Genomic DNA, 16,142 nt, shown 5'->3' on the forward strand with positions numbered 1-16,142 from the left:
TCAAGATATTCAAGAGGTTACTACTACTATTCATATTAATGCCCCATATGTAATTTTAGATTTGAAATGATTGTTGAAGAAGCAGGAGAAAGAAATTTTAGATGAAAAAGTACAATGAACAAAAGGTAAACCTACTTCTTTAACTCAGGGAGTCCTAGGTAAAAACATTTATCTGGGAAGAACCCTACCTCTTTATCTAGCTCCTGAAGAACTTTATCACTTTATTACCCACTTGGTCTCCATGCCCATCTGTTTTATTTTTCCTTATTTCAATTGTATATTTATAAAATTGCACCCTCCACTTTCAATAGCCTCAGGGTACAAGTACCAATAAAATTCCCATTGATTAAAGTATTAAAATACATGAAAAGGAACAATAGCCAGCAGCAATAATGATTAAACACGTAAGTATCAAACAAAACAAAATTGTATTAAAAACAACAGCCTCCTCAAATCTATCCCTTAAAATGTAGCAGGCCAGCTCAGAATGTAGGAAAAAATTGGGTGAGTTGTAAGCATACACAACAATCTTGCCTATGAAATAGAGTAAAACTTTCATATTACTGTTTGGCTCAGCTTCTTCATAGTCTCAGTATAATTTTCTTTCCCTTCTGTGTGCCTCTGTTTCTCTAGCTGTCAAATAGGAAGGATATGCTCATCATAGAAAAAAGAGTGCTGGCTCCTAGGAATATTGTGATAAAGAATGAAATAAAATTCAAATTACCTAAATATGTATAAATACTAATTGTTCTTAACATTATTTAGCATTCTAACATTTTAAAAATATTTAATACCTGACTATGTCCTTACTCTAATAATAGAATCTGCATTTTTAGAGGTAAAGTCTGTGGTTGGAGATGCTAAATATCAAATACTGAAATAACACATAAATATTGTACTTATTGCTTTATTAGTTTGTTAATACAGCTGATGACAGTGTAAGAGGTAAAATGACCCTGTCTTCTATGGTACATTTTAGACATTACTAGGCACACTTCTAAAGACCTTATTGAAATAAAAGAGACTAAAGGAGGGCACCTGGGTGGCTCAGTGGTTGAGTGTCTGCCTTTGGCTCAGGTCATGATCCCAGGGTTCTGGGATCAAATCCCACATCAGCTTCCCCACAGGGAGCCTGCTTCTCCCTCTGCATGTGTCTCTGCCCCTCTCTGTGTGTCTCTCATGAATAAATAAATACGAATCTTTAAAAGAAGAGAGAGAGAGACAGAGACTAAAGGATACCAATTTTGTGTTAAGACTTCAGAAGCCACAAGTGTGTCTGCACGGCTACTTTTCTACCTACACCAGTAAATACAACATTACAAGATAAATTTATCCCCCAAGAAGAACAGTCTTATTTTCTTTTAAGCCTTCATTTACAAGTTAAACTCTAGAAAACTATCTTTACCATAATATTCACAAAGTCTATTCCAAACATATTTAGCAGACACTCTGTGCACACATATACACATAGCATCTGCCATTCTGACTGCTCTGGATGCCATGTTATCCTTATTCTCATTTTCTTGAAAAGAGCAGACACCATTGGTCCTTATCCTCATTTCAAAAATATAGGGATCCCTGGGTGGCGCAGTGGTTTGGCGCCTGCCTTTGGCCCAGGGCGCGATCCTGGAGACCCGGGATCGAATCCCACATCAGGCTCCCGGTGCATGGAGCCTGCTTCTCCCTCTGCCTATGTCTCTGCCTCTCTCTCTCTCTCTGTATGACTATCATAAATAAATTAATTAATTAATTAATTAATTAATTAATTAATTAATTAAAAAAATATGTTGGGTAATAATTTAATAAAAATCAAACCACCTATGCACACTACCCAAAACAACAATAATGATAACAAGAACAATTGATAGGCATGCATTGTTCCCATGCTTCATTGTGTTCTTTGGAAATTACTTAATACCTAACTTTAGGTAAGATCTTTACTTGCCTGCCTTGTTAGGCCATTCATGTCAGAAATGGAAAGAAAAATCACAGTATCTCTTTCTTTCCTAAATTTGAACAAATAGTTGACCTCCCTATTTTCTCCCACATTGCAAACTATCAAAAAGAAACTCAGTGAAATTCTTTAAGAAGCGAAAATATACACAGTGGTGTTTTTACACAAAGTTTCCAGTTCTACAGATACAATAATGCTAAACAAGACAAAGAAAGTTTAGTGACCGAGCACAAAGATTAATGATACATAACTCATTCACCATAAGAGCAATGGTTTGAGTTCTCTTTCTTATCTGGGCACTGGTGAGATGGTACTGACAACCACAGAACAATATGAGAATATGATGCCATAAGAATGGCTTATATACTGAAAGTACTATAAACTCACACATATCTCTACTAATGCTTATGACTTACCTTCTGGTTGAAACAAATATATAATTGGATATGCATGACTCTTTTAGCAGCTACTCTCTATATGGTAAATTTTCCTTAGACATTTCACAGATCTTTCTCAAACTGTGAGTTCTTCTGGAAGGAACATAAGTATGCATTGCTACTAAAGGAAAGAGGTCAAACATCTATGGATCTAAGGCAACCCTGCATGTTGCCGGAGCAAGCACTTTGCTAAAGAATGTTTGTAGGCTCCAATGGGCATAAAACTAGATTTTCTTCCACAGTAATAAAACTAAAATTTTAATTTTTGTACTACAGTGACCCTTTTGGATTATCATTACTTTTTGTTATACTATGAATGTATCATTATATATTTTATCTACTAGATATATTTGTTAAATGTTTATTAATGAAATTCATTATTATAGACAAAGATGTAGGGCAATAATAAACAAAAATCAAGTTTGGGAGACTAAATGTAGAAACACAGGTAATATAATACATCATCATCTGAATGATGGAAAATAAAGGAAGGAAAATAAAGCATGACAAGTGAATGGAGTGTAGCGAATATAGGAAAAACTTAGATATAAGTTGGGACAACTTTGTGCAGAGACCTAGAGAAAGCAAGTAGATATCTGCGAAGAGTATTTTGTATTTTGTAAAAAAAAAAGGAAAAAAATAAAATAACAAAAAATGAACAAACAACACTCCTCAGGACTCTAACAGTATTCTTGGGACTTGTGTAAAATAGGAAGATGGTGAGCAAAATTTATTATTTCAGGCAAATTCTTATAACTCATTACATATTATGAAGAATTTTCATCTCATTTGATTTGTTTATTATAATCTAGTGTCATACATATCATAGATACTGTCCTCCATTTTCAGATGTAAAAACCTGGATTCAGATATTTAGTTCTGTTGTCCAAGCTATTGGTGGGGAATTGGTAAAGCTCAAAGTGAAGTTTACTTAGTACTTTTCCCCATACTCTACGTACTCTGTTCAGAAGGTCATTTTAGCATTATTACTTGATAGATTCCTCCCAACTTTTGAAGACCATATCTTTAAGAATTTATTTTCAAACAATATACATAAAATACACATATATGTTCGTGAAAATAGTCACACATTAACACATAAATGCAGAAAAAAATCTTAGATATTTAAAAGAGCCCTCAAAAGCAGGGCTTTCATAGAATAATATATGGAAAAAATAAAAATAAATAAAAAAAAAGAATAATATATGGATTGGAAAGAACTCAAAGAAAAGAAAAGTCCTAATGAAAACAAATAAGTTTTAAGGAAAAGATGACTTCAGTTTATTTATTTATCACTTCAAATGGTACAAAACAAAGAGTCCTACAAAAGAAGCTTGATGGGGTAGAGAGCCAAGGACCAATGGATACTTTGGAAGGACTGCATTACAAAATGTCTAGGACTTCTGGTGAAAACATTTACTCCAGAGAGACCATTTGTAGCAATATAACAGCTCTTACATAGTGAGAGGATTCACATTCAGAAGATGTCCTGAAACAGAGGAAAGGACAATGCAATAAAAAGTACAATTAGTTACTACATTCTGTGTTGTTAGGAATTAGTTACTACATTCTGTATTCTTGAGAAGGTGGCAGCCCAATCAATCACTCCACTAGCACATCACTGGTGACAGTAAATACTATCTGCACTCCTCATCATGGTCTGCCATGCCCACTCCTTGGTAAACTGAGCCAATTCACAGCAAAATGTAAAACTCGTCATATTTGTCTGTATCAACTTCAGCTTTATATATGACTTTTTTAACATATATGTGGGCACACACACACTTGCACACACATTTATCTCTGTAATGCATTTTAGATTATATATTCTTTGTTATCTGTTCACTTGTCTTTCTCAATGTAATTTCAGAATAAAAGTAATAATGGCTAATGGGTTAAAAACATACACTTTTACATATAAATATGTCTTTCAAATGTGAAGTTGCTTTGTTCCCAAGTAACTTAAATTGGGATCTAGCAGTGAGGAGATGATGGGTCTGTGTATTTGTATGTGTCTGAGTGTTTTTTTATGACCCTTAATAATAAATATATTGTTTATAAAGCAACGACTTGTTGCTTTTTTGGAAAGATGTAGGTTTGTTCTTTTAGGCAATCCTCTAAAAGGCGGGGCGAGGGGAACTTTTTTTCCTGATGAAATATGCTGCACTAAACAAATCCAAGAAACTTCAGAGAAGATTATATACTCCTGACAGCCCAAATGTGATAAGTATATCAAGATTTAGTGTCCCTTTATTAGTTTCTCTTACAAGAGACCACAGCTGCCAAATCTGAATCATTACCCTCATTTTTCCTGATATAATCAGTATGAAAATGGTGACTACCTGGATATTGCCTCAACGTGAGCTTTTCTAACTAAATAAGGTGAGATCAACCTTATTGTATCCCTCACTGATTAGAGTTCTGATTAATGCTTCTTCTTTTATTTCCATTCCCCAGGTGGAGATAATGCATATGCTCTTGAGTTACTGGGCCTGGCACCTGTTTCTGAATCAGATCCGTTCTAATATGTTTGCTGAGAGTTTGAGGAACCCACAGGCTTCTGGGAAAGTTTAATTACTGCCAGAGTCTGCCCTTTCCTCTCTCTTTTATTTTCCATAACTTCAGACTAAAAACTATGCCCCAAAGCTGTATAGTGTGTTTATTTCAGTATATTGAACAACATCCTGGTCCAAAACAGCACTGGACCAGCAACTCTAACTACAGATACTTTACATTTCCTGCTAAAACACTTTTGAAGTTAGAAGACAGAAAAGCATTAAAAACTCACCACCCCCAAAAATTCAACTGACAGAAAATCTTTTGCTATTATCTGAAGAGATTTGACATTAAGTATAAAGACAATGGAGCTGGGTTGAGAAAATAATAGGTGGCTCTCCTGCTGTTCACTTCCTTGAGGAGAGCAGCCTATTCCCCTGGCAACAAAATGGGGAGACAGTATCTTTTCCCAAACACCAGGAAATGTAACAGTAAGAGAACAAAGCAGCTTCTGTCCACTGCCAGGGCACTGCTTTTTTTAATGGACATATTTAAATGTCCCCTTCCCAGACCATAATATCACTTTCATCTTCTGCCCATTTTAATACTGCTACATGTATTTGAAAAAGAGTAGGAAGTAGGGCAGAAAAGGCAGAGTGAGTGCCTGGGAAGGATACATCACGGGACGTACACTTTCCACAAAGACACTGAAAGTTTTTCTCTAAGTCAAACATCTTATGGAGGCAAATGGAATATGTCCAATCCTCACTAAAGAAAAAGACAATTTATTATTTTATAGCAAGGATCAGCAAACTACGGCCTACAGTCACTATTTTTATAAATGAAGTTTTACTGGCACAAAGTCACAATCATTCCTTTATGTATTGACTGTTAGTGTTTTTACACTATAATAGCTGAACTCAGGATTTGAGAAGGCACTATCTGGCTCTCAATACCTAAAATATTTACTATCTGGTCATTTATAGAAATGCCACCCCGACCCCCTCCACCTGACAGAATTAATTTATCCAGAGACGATTCTAACTTCCAGGATGTTTATTGTTTAGGGTCTCTCTCTCTTTCTGGCCCACTTCTCTCTCTCAGAATTACAGTCCAGTATGTTCATTTCATTCCCATGCAGGCTTTCTCTAAATGCAGGCTTTCTCTAAAGAATGTCACTGGTAGTTTCAAGGTCATATTATCATGTTGACAACATCTGAGAAAGCATAATATTTTTCAAGTAGGTGGAGCACAAGCCTGTGGAGGCTTCTGTCCTGAATGGTTAGTGTTCTCATCCTTGAAACTATTCAGCTAGATTGGGCAGGACTGTGTTTCTCTGGTAGGGACAGGAGCATGGTGAGGCTAACTCAAATCCATGTAGAAGACATGGCTGCTACTGATTTATGGAAGATGGGCAGATTAATGAGTAGGCAGACATAAAACATGGCCACTTCAATGGCAATGAAGAGGGAAGGAAGAGTGCTCATAGCCCAGCATAATTAGATCTGTAGTTTTTGCTTACTATACAAAGGGTTAAAGCATGAGGCCATGTATTTAAGTCCCTCAAACCATCAGATACTCCAGTTGAATGGACGTTTGATACTATCAATTTGACCTACTATGACTCTAAGAGAAAGTTTAAGCAGAAACAAAATGGACAACGTGACATTAAAAAAAAAAAAAAAGGCGTTCACACATTCTATATATTGACAGACATAAGATGTGTATTTTTTCTAATTTTGTATATTTATCCAAAAAAATACTGAGTCCTAAATATGTCCTAATTATGTTTCTAGCTATTGTTTTTAGATATTGGGTATAAGGTGAGAAGACACTAAGAAACAAATTACTAGACTATAAATAAATTCTTAGAGAACTTATCATGACTTATACCTCTTTAAAGTTCCCTACAAATAGCTCTCTGTTAAGGAGAAAAATATCCATTCTGAAACCTCAAAATAAAAGCATATTTATATTTTTTTAAATTATCAAAGAAAATTTTTGAGGTTTGTTTCCGTAACAGCACATATTATATAAAGATATTAATTAGAGAATAAAATCTCATGGACAGAATGGATTAAGGTACAGAAACCTATATGGAAAGAAAATGAAATGAATGCAAAGATGATCAATAAAAATGAGACAGGAGACCACTGACAAGAAAGTTTAATATACTGCTTAAGAGAATGGGCTTTGGGATTTAATAAACCTCATATCATTTCCAGGTTTTTGTGTTATTTAAATCCATAAAGCTTTAGTAAATTAATATGTTAGTAGTATCTACTTTATCATTTTTAATGGCTAAGAATTAATTTAAAAAATACATAAATATATATAGAGAATGTAAAAGCTGACCAAATATCGCAAAAGAGTAATAGATTATAAATAAACAGAATATTTAGGAATATAATCACAAAAAAAGATCAAATAGACTAATTATCAAAATAAATGTAAATTAATTAAAATCTACTTATAAAAATACCAAGTATGAAATTGGAGGAAAAATTAACACTAAGAAGAAACATTTTTAAAGAGATGACAGAATGAATAAAAATAAATTAAATGAATAATATTCATTGGGCAGTACTGAAGAAGATTATAAGGATAAAGTGGGAACGTTATTTTTTAGACAAAGTAAAATTAAGGCAAGTTCCTTCAAAGAGTAATAAAGTTTATTCACAGTATATATACCTTTCATACAGAATAATCACACAATTTTCCATACCAATTTATTTATCAACTATATATATTTAACTGTCTAAAGTGGAAGAAGACTGAGAAACTCACAATGTTTATGAAGCCTCCAAAATACATCTATCGACATTGGACATATAAAGTAAGTGCAATCAATATTCAGTGTAGAAATAATTTAATATGTAATTAAAAAAGAATGAAAAGATTTATAGACATGACAGTCAGAAGTACTAGCCTTGACTACTCAAATATAAACAACTGGAGAAATGGACAAAATGTATGAAATTATTTTAAGTACTGGACAGTATACAACATAGCACTGAGATCATGGATGGAGGAAAAAAAATGTGGTGAGCTCAGTAGTCACCTCGGCTTTCTCTGTGGAGGAAATTTTCAAACCATGGAGGAACTCCCATTTCCAAAAGGAAGAAGGACTCACAATGAACCTTGTGACTGCTGAGTTGAGGAGATGGATTCGGAGTTCAAGGAGGCTAAGGCAGTTGCAAGTTGTGGAGAAGAAATACAGAAAGGATGGACTACTCAAAGAAAGACCTCCAAAAATCACTACGTGGTACCCTTGAGTCTTTGCTAAGTACAAGGACATGAATAAATAAAGTGAAACTCCACAAAGTTGGTTAAATAATATCCAAGGGTAATATACTTGGTAAAAGAATGAATATTTTCCATTTAAAACTGAAGGAAGCAATTTCTACACAACACTGTATTTGAATCCTATTAAGGGAAATAGGGCAAAAATTTTTAAAAAAATTATATATATATATATATATATATAAATCATTTGAGCAATGCAGCTAAAGCAGTTATAAGAAATTTCTATTTTAAAATGCTTTTATTAGGAAGTTCTACAATTAATGATCTAAGCTTCCAACTTGAAAAACTAGAAAATTAAAAAAAAAAAGAAAAACTAGAAAATTTTGCACAATAAACCTAAAGTAGAAAATGATAAATAATAAAAATAAGAGAAAAAATCCATGTAACCAAAAATGGAAAGACAATAGGAAAAGCAACAAAAGCCAAGTAATTTTCATATATATTAAGAAAGTTGATAAAACCAGGAAGGATGATAAAGAATAGAAGAGAGAAAATAAAGACTTTCAAAATTAGAAATGAAAGTGGAAGTATTAGCAAAAATCTGTTAAGTATAAGAAAATTATATTTAACACCAATAAGCTTCATGAATACAATTAATCTCAACAAACATTTGCAAACTAATCCATGTCTTTATTTGACTAAGCTTTGTTAATTTTTTAACAAAGGTATCAAGGCAAGTACCTGGAGAGAAAAACAAAGTTTTAACACAGGATGCTGGAAAAACGGAGTATCTGATTGAAAGGAAAAAAGCAAAAACAAAAACAAAAAACAAATCCCCTCAACATTCTGGCTGACATACACAAATAAAAGCTAAAGTATAAGAAATAGGGGCACCTGGTGACTTAATGGTTGAGCATCTGCCTTTGGCTCAAGTCACAATCCTGGGGTCCTCGGATCAAGTCCTGCATCAGGCTCCCTTTGGGGAGCCTGCTTCTCCCTCTGACTATGTCTCTGTCTCTCTCTGTGTGTCTCTCATGAATGAATAAATAAAATCTTTAAGAAATGAAATGAAACAAATTAAAATTAAAAATTAAAAAAAATTAAAATTTTAAAAAAGAAATAAAGTAGAGGAAAATATTAAGTAACTCTGGATTAAATGGATTTTTTAAATAAGACAAAAAATGACAAGAAAAAACAATAGACTAAACTATATTATAACTAAATACAACTGGTCTTCCGAATAAATCATTAAAGAAAAAAAAATCTATAAGCCAGATTGAGGAAAAAATACCTCCCTAAATATATCCGATGAACTTTATCAAAATATATTGATAACCTCTACAAATTAATAAAAAGGTAACAATCCAAACACACAAAACACTTATGACTTCACAAACTAAAACAAAATAATAACCAACAAGGCAATCTAAAAGTGATTGCCGTCATTAGATATTGGAAAATAGCAAATTCAAAATATGAAATACCACTTCACAACCACTAATATGAATACTGAAATTTCATTACCAAATACTGTTGAAGAACAACAACTGAAATCTCATAATTTTTCGGTGCAAGTTACAAGTACAGCAATCACTTTGGAAATCAGGTATTTTTATAAAGTTAAAAACAGACCTGTAATGTAGCAATTTTGCTCTTAGATAGTTACCCCCCAAAAATAAAAACTTATGTCCTAAAACAGAATGCTTTTAGCTGAAGTTCAGAAGTTAAAAATAAAGAACTGCAGCTAAATGCAACCAAATGTAGGAATGTCAGTTTTTAAGTTCGGCTAAGGAAGCCAGGCATATAAAAAATACTCAGTTATGTGAAGTCTTAGAACAGATAAAATTCTATGCTGATAAAAATCAGCACAGTGTTTGAGGGGTGTGAATTGCCAGAAAAGTGTCCAAGTGTTCCATCTGGGTTGACAGAAACTTCTGTATTTCCATCATGGTTGGTTGGGTCTGTGGTTACACTTATTTATGCATTTGTCGGAACTCATCAAACAGCATGCTTAAAATGCATTCATTTTAAATTCTGTTTAATTTGCAATAAACAAACAAATAACTAATGGACAAACAAATAAACAAAGTAACAATTACTTCTGGGTGACTGGTCTTTTTCTAAAAGAGAGAATTCTGGGTAAGTACATGTAAACTGCTTAGTTTAAAATTCCAGGAATATCACTTGGCAGAGTTATGCAACTTTTCTTCATCTAAATTCTCTTATCATCTCTAAAATGGGATTATTGACTGATTAAAATACATTGAGCACACACAACAAAACCTAGAACATAATCCAAATAAAATGCATAATAAATATTACTAATTTTTAAATGTTAAACAAAACTGAAGATAAACATAGATCAAAATGTATAGGGTTTTGCCAAAGTACATTTATAGCTTCACATGTTTTCATTATTAAAAACAGAAAAAGTACTGAAATATATCTTTACACCAGGCAGCTTGGAAAATAATAGCCACATAAGGAAAACCATTCACAGGAAAAATAAAATAGCGAATGATTATGTAAAGTTAAAACAAAGACTATGTAAATTAAATTTTAAAAACCTCTTATTTAAAATAAAAATATACAAAATTATACTTTAATGTGAGACAAAAGAAAAATATCTAAGACACGGAGTTTAAAAGGGTTCTCCAAAACTTTATAATGCACTTACTGAAAATTTGATGTTTTTTTAAATACATAAATTTTCCGGAAAATATAAAAATAAATTACCACATGAACAAGAAAGGTGAATAGCAAATAATTTCCAGAAGCTATAATTTGTTTAAGAAGGTAAGAAAATCTTAAACTTTCCAAATAATTTTTGAAAATTATATTAAAATGATCATTTTTGTTTTCATTTTTTCTGTAATATACTAAAAATCTTAAATAAAATATTTATTTAGTAATTTTAAGAATATATCAGTTGAATAATTCTAAAGAAAGAATCTTTATCTCAGAATTGTGATTTAATATTAGAAAATGTATACTTTAATTATGAGAAATTTTGTAAGCATATTGCACAAAAAGGGTCAATAAGAGAAATATGATACAATAGATTTCAAAGACATATTAGTATTCTAAATAGTATTTAAATACTTGTAAATAAAAATGGAAGCATGCTTCACAATGCAATAAAATACATATAAATCATTCCAGACTTAAAAGTAACTTTACAATATTAGAACTCTCAGTAAATTTGTGATAGCTATTTATTGTAAATTCTCTTTCAAGAAATTTTGATAAATTCAATAAGACATAAAAATATTTATTAAAGGTAGTAATTAGTGAAAGGAGACAGATCATAATTGCAAATATTTCTAAATTATATTTATAGAAAATAAAATATAATATACAGAAACAAGTATAAAATTAATAATATAGTGTCTTAATGGGCTGGTCTATGTACCATAAACAGCTAAAATATTTAACAATGCTGTGAAACAAATGTTTTGCAAAACCCTTAGTATAATTTATACTGTAATTAAGTCCGTCTCTCAAAATAAATGTATAGATCATCACGAAAATTATAGGATTAATATGTTTTAGAGTCAGTTATCTCAGGCAACAGAACAAGAATGGCAGTGGTAAATGTTGGATTTATTTTGATGAATTGATTTTATAATTTTCTAAAAACTAAATACAAAAATATTTTTAAGCACTAATAATGTGAGTATTTAGGACACCAAATGGGTCATAATTATTGCAATAAAATAAAATAAAATAAAAATTAGACCTGAAAATTCCCTAAGCAGACAAAACCAGTTAAGTCCCATAAAGCAAAACTTATTCTAGTTTATTTCATGAATATAAGCAAAACATAACTTAGTTATGTCTTGCAAATGGTTCTGATAATCATAATTGAAATTTAAGTCATCTTCCTAAAATGGCATAAGAATATCACTTATTCCCTGCCATCTGGAAGACCTCATGCAACAAGTAATGATTATAAAGGTTAAACACTTCCTCATTTTCACTTTATACGCCATCCTGTGACATCATGCCTTTTAGCTTCTTACCTGTTTCAAGTGTAAAGTATCCCTATTTGTGCACAGTTTCTTTCCTGTTCAATAAAATATCTGCATCAAGTAAAGCCCTCTGAATTTTCTTTTGACATAATAAATGAAATGTCAATAATAAAAAAATTAATGTAGAATAAAAGTGTTTTTTCCTAAAACATACATGTGTGTATTTATGTGTGTGTAGCATAATATACAATAAAGGTAACATTCCCTATGATTGAGAAACAGAATTTAAAAGTCAAGAAAAGTGTTCAGTTAAAAAGTCAAGTTAGAGTCTTAGCTTATATTATATTAGAAAATAAATCTGCAGTAGATTAATGAGTAAAAAACATCACAAAATCATATGGAAAATAAACACTTGAATTACAGGTAAAAACTGATTTTAAGATTGACAAATGTTAAGAACAAAAAGATAATTAAAGAAAATATTAATGTTTTACCACCTCATATTTTGTACTTTAAATTTGACAAAATAATTGAAGCATAAGTGAAACAATCTGGAAATATTTTAATATAATTGAGAAAAGGTTAATATCTTTCATAAGAGATTTTAAGAATTAGTGAGAAATTCTTAAGTTTAAGAAAGAAAAAAAATAGTAAATAGTGTAGATGTTTCAGGAACAAATGGAAATGCTTAATACAATATGAAAAATGTCTGCCAATGCTATTTAATCCCCTTCCAATGGAAGAGTAAATTAATACACTATTTCAAGATATCTATTTGTCAGGATGAATCAAGAAACTTAGAGATGATGATATCCTTTAAATTAGTTATTCCTTATCAGTATTATCTAAAAATAACAGAAACACATATAGGCAAAGATTAATGTACAGAAATAGCAAATTTGGTATTTATTAAAAATCGAAAAAGGAAACAAATGATGAACAATATTGAAGTGTTGATTAAATTGATATTTAAATCAGGGATTGCTGAACAGCCAATTAAAATCACACATGAGAACCATTTACAAACAAAAAACATGTTCAAAATATATTATGGGAAATCAATATATGAAAATTTAAATAGATTAAAGCCATTTGAAATTGTCAATATCTGTCTAGTTTTGATCTAAAAATGGTAATATAAAATTCAATTTAATAATAGCATGAAAAAAAAATAATAGCATGATTTACAGATCCATGAAGAAATTCCAAATTATTTAGAGCTATTTAAAATATAATTATTAGGATATTTCTATATTTCAAATTGTTCAAAAATACATTTATTATATTTACACTAGAAAAATAATTTAAAATATATACCCTGTTTCAAAAATGAACTCATTAACATTTCGACATCTGCCCTCTCTCTCTCCCTCCCTCACACATACACAACTCTCCCACACACACACATACACTATGCAAAAAACTCAGAATTCACTGAACAACTCCTATGTGTTCTAAGTTAGGTTAGATTTTTTAGGAAATTCAAAGAGGAACCCTAAAACAGAAGTTACAATTGTAATAATTTACTAGAAAAAAATGAAGCATATTAAATTAATAATTTAAACTTTACATAGTTTCACATCAAAATGAGACATAAAGGTATCATCATAGAAAGGTTTTACTGAACTTTAGACTTAAGTTTGTCTCTGAAAAATAGGATTTGGATAAGTAGAGATTCTAAAGACTTTCTAAAACAAGTACTTGGTTAGTTCCCTTAAGAAACTAAGAAAGAGGGGATCCCTAGGTGGCTCAGCGGTTTAGAGCCTGCCTTTGGCCCAGGGCGCGATCCTGGAGTCCCGGGATCGAGTCCTGTGTCGGGCTCCTGGCATGGAGCCTGCTTCTCCCTCTGCCTGTGTCTCTGCCTCTCTCTCTCTCTCTCTCTCTCTGTTTCTCTCATGAATAAATAAATAAAATCTTAAAAAAAAAAAAAAGAAACTAAGCAAGATAATTTGGACACCGACATAAAACCCATTCTCTAGTCCATATGCGTTGCCAATGGAGGGTCAACAGAATCATGGTTTGCTGTGAAAGATGGCATAGTAATTGTGGGCCCTTCAATAAGTAACATAAAATGCAATCATGAAGCAGCCTCCAGAACCACTCAGCCAGGAAATGTTGAGATGCATTCTGCACCAGAAAATAGCAGCTGTCTTAAAAACAGTTTCTTATTGATTAGAGAGTAAGGCAGGCCATTTTTAAGACTCACTCCCTGGAAACTTTACCATGTTGTTTGTCACCATGAAAATATGTGTAGTTTGTTCCAGAAAAATACATGTAACAATGGAAGAAAAGTTAAGACTAAGAATCCAGACACTTGCTTTTGTTCTAGCCTCATATCAACAATAAACTTATTGCATAACACCCATCAGGTCTCTGTAAGATAAATTCTCTCCTATGGCTGAAAACCATATCTATATGGTGAAGACTCCGAAATCTGTATGTACATGCTCAGTGACCTCCTGAATCAGGAAGCAGCATCTATTCGATTTATCTTTAATGACCTCTAATATACCTATCATACATACTCAAAAGACAGCTCTAGGTTTATATACTATAAGCTTGTACCCCACATATATCTTCCCCCATCTCAGTAAATAGACATCATGTCATTGCCCAAGACAAAAATCTAAACATTATCCTTCTTTCCACAACCAATCCATCAGGAGATTGTGTCAATTTTACCTCTTAAACATTACAAATGAATTCACTTCTCTCAACCTTTACTATTCCTTTTGAAAACAACCCATCTCCTAAAAGATTTCAATTGCCTCCTGCTGGCTTCCTCCTTTTTTTTTTTTTTTCTTACCTAATACTCATTTTCCATATCCCATACATACTGATCCTTTAAAGATGAAAATCAGATCATGTGACCATTGTAAAGCATGCAATAGCATCCAATTGCACCTTGAATAAAATCCAAACAACTTACTGTTGGCTTAGAAAATCCTTTAAAAACCCGGACCTCTATTTCTAACCTCATCTCACAAGACTTTCTCCTTATTTCTACATTCTGGCACTGTACACTTTACTGTGTTCTGCACATTTTGCAAGCTGTTTCCTACCTGGGAGCGATAGAATAGTCTCCCCCTATCTGAAGGGGATACATTCCAAGATTCCCAGTGGAAGCCTGAAACTAGATAGTATGGAAACCTATGTATACTATATTTTTTCTACACATGTTATACCTACGATTAAGTTTAATTTATAAGTTAGGCACAGTAAGAGACTAACAACATAATAATAAAATGGAATGATTAAAACAGCATACTGTAATAAAAGTTACATGAGTATGGTCTCTCCCTCTTTCTCAAAATATTTTATTACACTGTATGGACCCTTCTTCTTGTGATGATAAAATGCCTAAGTGATGAGATGAAGAGAGGTGAATGATGTAAGCACTCAGTGCACCATTAGGCTACTATAGACCTTCTGACAACTCTTCAGAAGGAGGATCATCTACTACCAGACAGAATGATCACAGGTAACTGAAACCACAGAAGGCAAGGCTATAGATAAGAGGGGACTACTATATTAGCAGTTCTCTGACTCTAATCATGGGAAGTTTCACATCTATGGCCCTTCTTTCAATTGAGCAGGATGTTTGATAAGATCTGGTCAATACAGTGTAAGCATGAGAGGCATGTCACTTGCAGGCTAAGTTAGTGAAAAGCCTATATACAATCCTCTAGTCTTTCTTTCCTTGTCTTACCAACCATAAAAGTCTGGTTGTGTTGTGCATGGCTTAGCCAAAATATGGTGGGATCTCACTCAGGTGAAGCTTAAGCTTGAGATCCTAATAGGCCTGATGAAGCAGAAAAGTTGCCAACCCCTGCTGAATAAGGACCTTGAGAAGTAATTTTCTATATGTTAAATAATGGTAAAATTAGCCTTTCCTAACTAATGAATCACTTTAGGGTCTTTGAATGTACTATTATATTTGTCTACCAAAAAAAAAAAACAAAAAACAAAAAACAAAAAACAAAAAAACTCTTCTTTTATCATTCTATACTTCACTTCTGGTGATTTAGTTTTTATTTT

The 16,142-nt window shown here is 32.2% G+C and overlaps 1 long non-coding RNA gene across 2 annotated transcripts in view; it reads right to left on the bottom strand.

The window, feature by feature from the left end:
* Positions 1-3,648: 3,648 nt before the first annotated feature.
* The window catches only part of LOC112648252 (uncharacterized), a 236,473-nt gene continuing 223,979 nt past the window's right edge, over positions 3,649-16,142 (bottom strand). For both annotated transcript variants that reach the window (XR_007412070.1, XR_007412069.1), the window contains one exon: positions 3,649-3,880. This is a non-coding gene — a long non-coding RNA (uncharacterized LOC112648252). The remainder of the gene's footprint in view (positions 3,881-16,142) is intronic.

The sequence above is a fragment of the Canis lupus genome, chromosome 7 (assembly GCF_003254725.2).
Source record: "Canis lupus dingo isolate Sandy chromosome 7, ASM325472v2, whole genome shotgun sequence".
Classification (NCBI taxonomy): Eukaryota; Metazoa; Chordata; class Mammalia; order Carnivora; family Canidae; genus Canis; species Canis lupus.